Here is a 9,405-nt window from a genome sequence, read left to right as displayed (position 1 = left end):
TGGGCTGGGCAGGGGCGGGGACGGGGGGGGGGTCCTTTGGAGCCTTGGGGGCCATGGGAGGGCTTGGGGCCCTGACCATGATAGGGTTGGGGGACTCCAAAAGCCGGGAAGGGCGGGTGCCCTTGAGAGTGGAGAGGCGGTGGGGGCCTCAACTTGAGTAGGCTTTCGAGGCCCGTGGGTGGGAAGGGTCGCCAGCCAATGAGAAGGAAGAAATGAGGCCCCTCTTAGTTATTGAGAGTGAAGGGTGGCCTGGAGACAGAGGTCCGGATGGGGGAGCACTTGGGCACAGTGCTATTGGAGTGGAAGGAGGAATGGGGTGCGGTGAGAGATAGCCTGTGACCGCCACTCTGTGGAGGAAGAAACTGGGGCCACAGGGGCTCAGACAGGGCCCCACAGCCAGCCAACCACAGTGCACGCCTCAGGTGGCTTCTCCCCAGCATTCACTGGGGCTGACTGTTTCACTCTGGGCCCTGGACGCACTGTGTCCTGATGTCCATTCTGGGTGGCCGGGCAGCCTCTGTTGTCCACCTTTCAGGGGCCTGGTGTTGTCGTAGGTGAGAGGGGTTGAATGGTCCCTGCTTCCCTTCCTCCTCCCACCTCGGACCTGACCTTGTCTTCGGAGAGGATACACTGGACCTCATTCATTGCTCTGCCCTGTTTTATGCCAACCACCTGGGGCTGTCATAACTCCCCAAATTTTGTGAACTGTTTTTCACACCATCCCTCCTTTGCCTGCACTGTGTCTTCTGCATGGGAACTCTTCCCAGTCTTTTGTTCACTGAAAGAGGACTGTATTATCAAGGCCCAGTTTTAAGGCTTTAATCTTCCATCCATCCAGTTCTGAAAAGGAATACAGAAGATGGGTGATTGGCTATGTAGAATTGTAAACCTACGTGTTTCTTTTCTTTTCTTTTTAAGTCCCACAGAACTTTTTTTTTTAATTTATTTATTTGCCAGTGATAGAGGGAGAGAAAGCGAGCAAGCACAGGCAGACAGAGAGGCAGGCAGAGGCAGAGGGAGAAGCAGGCTCCCTGCCGAGCAAGGAGCCCGATGTGGGACTCGATCCCAGGACGCTGGGATCATGACCTGGGCCGAAGGCAGCCGCTTAACCAACTGAGCCACCCAGGCGTCCCAACCTATGTGTTTCTTTCTGTGAGGGAGAGTTTAGGCTGCTTTATTTTCCTGAGTCTTCTCAGGAGAACTGGTTTGAGGAGAAAAACCAAGGCTTATCCCAAGGATCCCCCATCTTCTCCTTCACTGGGAAGCCTTCCTACTGTCTCCTCCAAGATCCAGTCCCCTTTAACTCCCCTTGGGGACTTCCCCAGTCCTCTAGGGCAGTGCTGGTCACTGTGGTCACTGGCCTTTCTGGGCCTCTATCTGTCTGTACTGGGGTCTTTGGCTGGCTGCCCACACCTGTCCCAGCTGGAGTCTAATGTTGGGTAGGGGAAGATTGAGACCCTATATTGCAGAGTTCTCCATAGAATTCTCACTCCTTTATGTATTCTATGGGCATTCTCTAATACCTGGTCAGAGGTCAGCCCTATGCAGAGGCAGCTGGGTCCATGAGGCTGAAACAGCCCTGGGCTCCGGTATTAGTAAGCCCTCTTTCTGGAAGAAGCGACACCTACACAGACATTGACAACACAGTGATATCTGGGTTGGGAACTGCCTTTCTTTTTTTTTTCTTAAAGATTTTATTTATTTATTTGACAGAGAGAAATCACAAGTAGATGGAGAGGCAGGCAGAGAGAGAGAGGGAAGCAGGCTCTCTGCTGAGCAGAGAGCCCGATGCGGGACTTGATCCCAGGACTCTGAGATCATGACCTGAGCCGAAGGCAGCGGCTTATCCCACTGAGCCACCCAGGTGCCCCGGGAACTGCCTTTCTTAAGAGTTTGTATTGGAATTGTATTTTTCAGAGTTGGAGGGTACATTCGATTTTATTTAATAGTTACCCTGATTTATTACTTTTAGACATTTAGCTTTATAATATGTGGGCCTCCACTTGTATTCTCACACTGGGACTCACAGATGTTGTGGGATGGGCACTGTCTACCTCAGAAACAAAGAGGAGCACATGGATTTCAGAATTTGACATGCTACAAAGACACAATAATAAAAGAGTGTCAGGCTGGGAATGGAGCATAGACAAACTAATCAATGAAACATTGGGGTTTTAGATACAGGTATATATAGGAACTTGAAACATAATGTATAGATAGCACTACAAATCAGATGGAAAGGATGGAATCTGTGGTGTATGGTGGGAAAATCAACTCACTCTCACCTCAGTAGGATACTGTCTCACATCCAGAAGAGTGGCTACTATTAGGAAATTGGTAAAGAGCCTTCTGGATGGGGACAAGTTAGAACCCTTCTACCTCACAGTGACAATGTAAAATGATGCAGCCACAGGTGAAAACAGTTTGGGGTTAATTCAGAAAGTTAAATGTAGTCTTACCATATCGTCCTGCAGTTCCGTGCCTAGATGTATACACAAGAAAACTGAAAGCAGAGAATCAAACAGATACTTGTATGCAAATGTTCACAGTAGTACCATTCCCAATAGCCAAAAGATGGAAACAGTCCAAATGTACGTCAAGGGATGAATGGATAAGCAAAAGTAGTATAAAAATACAGTAGAATATTATTCAGCCTCAGAAAGGAATGAAATTCTGGCACATGCTACAACATGAATGAACCTTGCAGACATTATGTTGAGTGAAATAAGTCCATTACAAAAAGGCAAATAGTGTTCGATTCCACTTGCACAATGTACTTAGAGTAGGCCAATCGATAGAGACCGAAAGTAGAATAGAGATTACCAGTAGCTGGGGAGGGGGGATAGGGTGTTATTGGTTAATGGGTAGAGAGTTTTTGTATCCGTGGATGAAGCAGGACTGAACTATTTTTTTAAGATTTATTTATTTATTTGAGAGAGCGCTTGTGAGCGGGAGAGAAGCAGAGTGAGAAGGAGAGAAAATCTCAAGCCAACTCTGCTCAGAGCATGGAGCCCAACTCAGGGCTCAATCCCATGACCCTGATACCATGACCTGAGCCAAAATCAAGAGTTGGAGGGGCGCCTGTGTGGCTCAGTGGGTTAAAGCATCTGCCTTCGGCTCAGTTCATGATCCCAGGTCCTGGGATCGCTCTGCTCAGTGGGGAGCCTGCTTCCTCCTCTCTCTCTCTCTCTCTCTCTCTCTCTCTCTGCCTGCCTTTCTGCCTACTTGTGATCTCTGTCAAATAAATAAATAAAATCTTAAAAAAAAAGAGTTGGACACCTAACCACTTGAGCCACCCAGACATCTCTATAGAATGGTTTTTAAAAAATGGTTTCATTCGGGGGCACCTGGGTGGCTCAGTGGGTTAAGTGTCTGCCTTGGGCTCAGGTCATGGTCTCAGGGTCCTGGGGTTGAGCCTTGTGTCTGGGCTCCCTGCTCAGTGGGGAGCCTGCATCCCCCTCTCTCTCTGCTCCTCCCCCTAAACTGTGCTCACACACGTGCTCTCTCTCTCTCTCAAATAAATAAAATCTTTTAAAAAAAGAACAAAATGGTTTCATTCAAATTAGATCATAGACATAAATGTAAAACCTCAAACTATACAATTTCTTAAAGTAAGAATAGGAGGAAAACTTTGTCACCTTGGGTTAGGCAAAGGTTGTGTAGACAGGATATCAAAAGCAAAATCCATAAAGGAACCAATGGATTAATTGAACTTCACCAAAATTCAAAACATCTGCTTTTTTTTTTAAAGATTTTATTTATTTATTTGACAGACGGAGATCACAAGTAGACAGAGAAGCAGGCAGAGAGAGAGAGTAGGAAGCAGGCTCCCCGCTGAGCAGAGCGATCCCAGCACCTGGGATCATGACCTGAGCCGAAGGCAGATGCTTTAACCCACTGAGCCACCCAGGCGCCCCTCTGCTTTTCTTTTTTAAAGATTTTATTTATGTATTTGACAGAGAGATTGCGAGAGAGAGAGAGAGAGAGAGAGAGAGAGAGAGAGAGCACAAGCAGGAGGAGTGGCAGGCAGAGGAAAAGGGCGAAGCAGGCTCTCCACTGAACAGGAGCCTAATATGGGGCTTGATCCCAGACCCCTGATGCATAACTGACTGTGCCACCCACGTGCCCCAAACTTCTGCCTTTTTTAAAAATTATTTTTTAAGATTTTTATTTATTTATCAGAGGGAGAGGGAGAGAGGGAGAGAGAGTGCGCACAAGCAGGTGGAGAGCCAGACAGAGGGAGAAGTAGGCTCACCTCGATTAAGGAGTCTGATGCTGGACTCGGACTCGATCCCAGGACCCTGGAATCATGACCTGACGGGAAGACAGCCACTTAACCACCTGAGCCACCCAGGCATACCAAGCTTCTGCTTTTCAAAAGACAATGCAAATCACTCTTCTTAAGAATTGTATCCATTGGGCGCCTGGGTGGCTCAGTGGGTTAAGCCGCTGCCTTCGGCTCAGGTCATGATCTCAGGGTCCTGGGATGGAGTCCCGCATCGGGCTCTCTGCTCAGCAGGGAGCCTGCTTCCTCCTCTCTCTCTCTCTGCCTGCCTCTCTGCCTACTTGTGATCTCTCTCTGTCAAATAAATAATAAAATCTTAAAAAAAAAGAATTGTATCCATAATATACACATAATGGCCCAAATTTAATAATACAACCCCATAAAAATGGGCAAAATATTTGAACACATGCTTTATCAGAAAATATATATAGAAGGCAAATAATTGTGTTGACAATGTTCAATTATTATTAGCCTTTAGGGTAAGCAAGTGGAGATCATGATGAAGCACCACTGTACACGTAGCAGAATGACTGAAAGTAAAAAAGTCTGACAATACCAACTGTTGGAGAAGATATGGAGGAAATGGAATTCTCAGAGACTGCTGATAGTAATATAAAATGATATAGCATCTTTAGAAAACAGTTTGGCAGGGGGGCCTGGGTGGCTCAGTGAGTTAAGGTTCTGCCTTCTGCTCAAGTCATTATCTCAGGGTCCTGGGATCGAGCCCTGCATTGGGCTCTCTGCTCAGCAGGGAGCCTACTTTCCCCTCTCTCTCTGCCTACTTGTTATCTGTCTCTCTCTGTCAAATAAATAAATAAAATTTTTTAAAGAAAAAGAAAAAAAAAAAAGAAAACACGTTGGCAGTATCGTAAGTTAAACAGGTCTATGATCCAGCCATTCCACTCCTGGGTATTTACCTAAAAGAAATGAAAGAAGGTATCTACACAAAGACTTGCATATGAATATTCATGGCAGCTTTATTTGTTGTCTTAGTCATCTCAGGCTGCCATAAGCCACCTATAAACTGTTAAACTGTTGTTTAAGCCATCTGTAGACTGTTGTTTAATGGCTTAAACAACAGACATTTATTTCTCAAAGTTCTGAAGGCTGTCAAGTCCAAGATCAAGGTGCTAGCCAATTTGGTTCCTGGTAAAAGCTCTCTTCCTGGCTTGCAAATGTCCACCTTCTATGTGTATCTTCACGTGGAGGGAGGGAGAGAGAGAGAGAGACTCTCTCTGTCTTTTTATAAGGCCTCAATCATATGTGTTTAGAATCTCACTGTTATGACATCATTTAACCTTAATTACCTCCTAAAGACTATCTCCAAATAGTTACACTGGGGCTTAAAGCTTCAACACATGAATTTTGAGGCAATACAATTCATCCCATAGTATTCATTAATAGCCAAAAACTGAAAGCAGCTCAAATATCCATCAACAGGTGACTGGGTCAACAAACTATGTATTATTCATGCAGTGGAATGTTACTCTTTAATAAAATAGGATGAAAAGGGGTGCCTGGGTGGCTCAGTGGGTTAAGCCTCTGCCTTTAGCTCAGGTCATGATCTCAGGGTCTTGGGATCAAGTCCCACATTGGGCTCTCCGCTCAGCAGGGAGCCTGCTTCCTCCTCTCTCTTTGCCTGCCTCTCTGCCTACTTGTGATCTCTCTCTGTCAAATAAATAAATAAAATATTAAAAAATAAAATAGAATGAAAAATTTGGATGGATCTGTTAAAATATAAAACAAACAAAGATCAACCTAAAAGATTTCCTGAGGACATAAAACCAGTTTGGATATATAAACAAAGTTTAGCTTATTTTTCAAGGCTAACTTGACCTGGGTCATTTCTTGTTTAGGCCTCTGGAAATCATAAACAAAACTTAAACTGTCTCCCAAGGTAGAAATGAAGTAACCACTGACCAATTCCCTGTCATTGAAGAAAATTCTAATATTATAACCAGTCACTGTGAAGAATAAATAGTCACTCCTTTCTCACTATATAAACTGCTTTATAGCAATATACCCCTGAGCTTCATCCCATGTTTTGGTTTGAGTGCTCCTGGTTTCCAAACTATTTTCTTGGTGTGTGCACAATAAACTTTTACTAATTGTTACTTTGGTGATTGATTGGTTTTACTTCTGTTATTTCTGAACTTTCAGCAGATCTCAAAAAACCCATGCTTAGTGAAAGAAGCCAGAACTGCTCCCCCAAAAGAGTACGTACTATATGATTCCATTTATATAGAAATCTAGATACCACTTATATGTGGGATCTAACAAAACAAAACAAATGAATAAGCATAAAAGCAGAAACAGACACATAAATATAAAGAATAAACTGGTGGTTGCCTGAAGGGAAGGGCTGGGTGAATGGGCAAAATAGGTGAAGGGAGGTAGGAGGTACAGGCTTCCAGTAAAGGAACAAAGTCATGGCAAAATAAGGTACAGTATAGGGAACACAGTCAGTGGTATTGTAGTAGTGTTGTATGGTGACAGATGATAGCTACACCGGTGGTGAGGAATCACTATGTTGTGTGCCTGAAACTAATGTAACATTGTGGGTCAAATTCGATTTTATTTATTTATTTATTTGACAAGGGAGGAGGGGAGAGCACAAGCGGGGGGAGCAGCAGAGGGAGAGGGAGAAGTAGACTCTCTGCGGAGCAGGGAGCCTGATGCGGCACTCAATCCCAGGACCCTGGGATCATGACCTGAGCTGAAGGCAGATGCTTAATCCGTTGAGTCACTCAGGCGCCCCCAACTTCAATTTTATTTTTTTAAAAGATTTTATTTATGTATTTGACAGATAGAGATCACAAGTAAGCAGAGAGGCAGGCAGAGAGAGAGGGGGAAGCAGGCTTCCCACTAAGCAGAGAACCGGATGCGGTGCAGGATCCCAGGACCCTGAGATCATGACCCGAGCTGAAGGCAGAGGCTTAACCCACTGACCCACCCAGGCACCCCACCAACTTCAATTTTAAACATCTAGAAAAGTGCAAACTAATGTGCAGCGATAGAATAAATCAGTGGCTGGCGAGAGCATGACACGGGAAAGAGGAATTACGCAGTAGGGAAGGTAACTTTTGGCAGTAAGAATTATGTTTCCTACCTTGATTGTAATGATAGTCTCACAGATACACAGTTAAAAACTTATCAGATTTTGTCAAGCCTCAATCCATTAAAAAAATAAAAGGATTGATTAAATTTTTCAGAATTGGGTAGGGCTATGGGAAGAACTGACTTAAATCCATGAATGAGGGGAGGTAAAAAGGGGCATTAGGTGTATATTCATGAATGGACAAAGCTAAGGCATTGGTTTAAACCCACGCTTGAGCGGGACTGAGAGTGGGTTTGGCTCTGTCCCTTCTGGTAGTAATCAATATAGATTAAAGATAAACACTGCTGGGCTGCTACCACACAGCTTGATTGGCCCCAATGTAGGTGATTTGGAAGCTTTATTCCTAAATTCTTGATGATTTTATGATGTATACCTTATTACTGGCACTTCCCAGAAGAGTACACTGAGGCTCTAGGTGCAGTGGTGGCTATGGTCCCATCTCAGGGAACCAGGGTTGGCCTTCTGTCTGGACGCTCCTACCCCTCAACCCTGACAACAGCCGTAGTGACCTAAGATCCGTTGCTTCATCCCAATCCTTGCCCTTGTCCCCAGATTTGTGACCCCACTGTCTTCAGCTCTCAGTGAACTCCCACCCATCATCCAGGGTCCCTGCTACTACAATTCATCCCTGAGGCTTCCTTGGACACCCCATTCATGTCCACCAAGACTGAGCATCTCCCAGTCTGGAAGCTCTTCCCCATTTTTAGACCCTGGAACCCTCATCCACTTGGCAAGTTCCCTGACCCATTTCCAACGCACTGAGGCTGCCAATGTCTGGAAGCCTCCCCTTACTATCCCCCTATCCTGACCTTTCAACAGTGCACGGAGCCTGCAAAACCTACCATCCACCAATCTACGGAGCCTCAAGCTCCCTTTCCCCAGAACGTAAGTACCCCTCTATCTCAACCACCAGTTCCCAGAGCCATGAGCCCCAGATTGGAAGCTATGCTATCCATCCTCAGTGCTTAAAGTCTCATCTAGAACAGGGAAAGACAATGAATGAGGTCCAGTGTATCCTCTCCGAAGACAAGGTCAGGTCCGAGGTGGGAGGAGGAAGGGAAGCAGGGACCATTCAACCCCTCTCACCTACGACAACACCAGGCCCCTGAAAGGTGGACAACAGAGGCTGCCCGGCCACCCAGAATGGACATCAGGACACAGTGCGTCCAGGGCCCAGAGTGAAACAGTCAGCCCCAGTGAATGCTGGGGAGAAGCCACCTGAGGCGTGCACTGTGGTTGGCTGGCTGTGGGGCCCTGTCTGAGCCCCTGTGGCCCCAGTTTCTTCCTCCACAGAGTGGCGGTCACAGGCTATCTCTCACCGCACCCCATTCCTCCTTCCACTCCAATAGCACTGTGCCCAAGTGCTCCCCCATCCGGACCTCTGTCTCCAGGCCACCCTTCACTCTCAATAACTAAGAGGGGCCTCATTTCTTCCTTCTCATTGGCTGGCGACCCTTCCCACCCACGGGCCTCGAAAGCCTACTCAAGTTGAGGCCCCCACCGCCTCTCCACTCTCAAGGGCACCCGCCCTTCCCGGCTTTTGGAGTCCCCCAACCCTATCATGGTCAGGGCCCCAAGCCCTCCCATGGCCCCCAAGGCTCCAAAGGACCCCCCCCCCGTCCCCGCCCCTGCCCAGCCCAACAGACTCTTCCACTTCCCGAGTAGAAAAGTTTCACTGCAAATTTGCTGAGGTCCCGTCCTACTGTGAGCAAAGCTCCGTGGGAGGCTGCGGAATTCCCTGGTAAACGCGGGCTCCACTTCTGCACCCCCGTTTTTAGTTGTCAGAGCTCAGGCGGGGCCCTTAACTTCTCTGGGCCTCGACTTCCCCTCCTCTTCTCGCTCGTGGACTAACAACCCCTCCTGGGTGGGAGAAGGAGCCCAGCGCAGGCTCCGGGGCTCACCGAGGCAGCGCCTGAGGCAGAGCGAGGCCCAGAGCTCGCGCTGGCTCCCGCTGCCAGGCCTCCTCGCCGGCGGCCAGGTAGGTCAGCGCGCGAGTCGGGGC

At 47.1% G+C, this 9,405-nt stretch overlaps 1 long non-coding RNA gene across 1 annotated transcript; it reads right to left on the bottom strand.

The window, feature by feature from the left end:
- Positions 1 to 29: 29 nt before the first annotated feature.
- On the bottom strand, positions 30 to 3,706 carry LOC309856512. The gene is made up of 3 exons (XR_014307243.1): positions 1,881 to 3,706; positions 1,137 to 1,669; positions 30 to 889 (listed from the first exon to the last, which is right to left on the bottom strand). It is a non-coding gene; the product is annotated as an uncharacterized lncRNA (long non-coding RNA).
- Positions 3,707 to 9,405: the final 5,699 nt, after the last annotated feature.

The sequence above is a fragment of the Mustela nivalis genome (assembly GCF_964662115.1).
Source record: "Mustela nivalis genome assembly, chromosome: X".
NCBI lineage: Eukaryota > Metazoa > Chordata > Mammalia > Carnivora > Mustelidae > Mustela > Mustela nivalis.
This window is presented reverse-complemented; position numbering and strand designations above follow the sequence as displayed.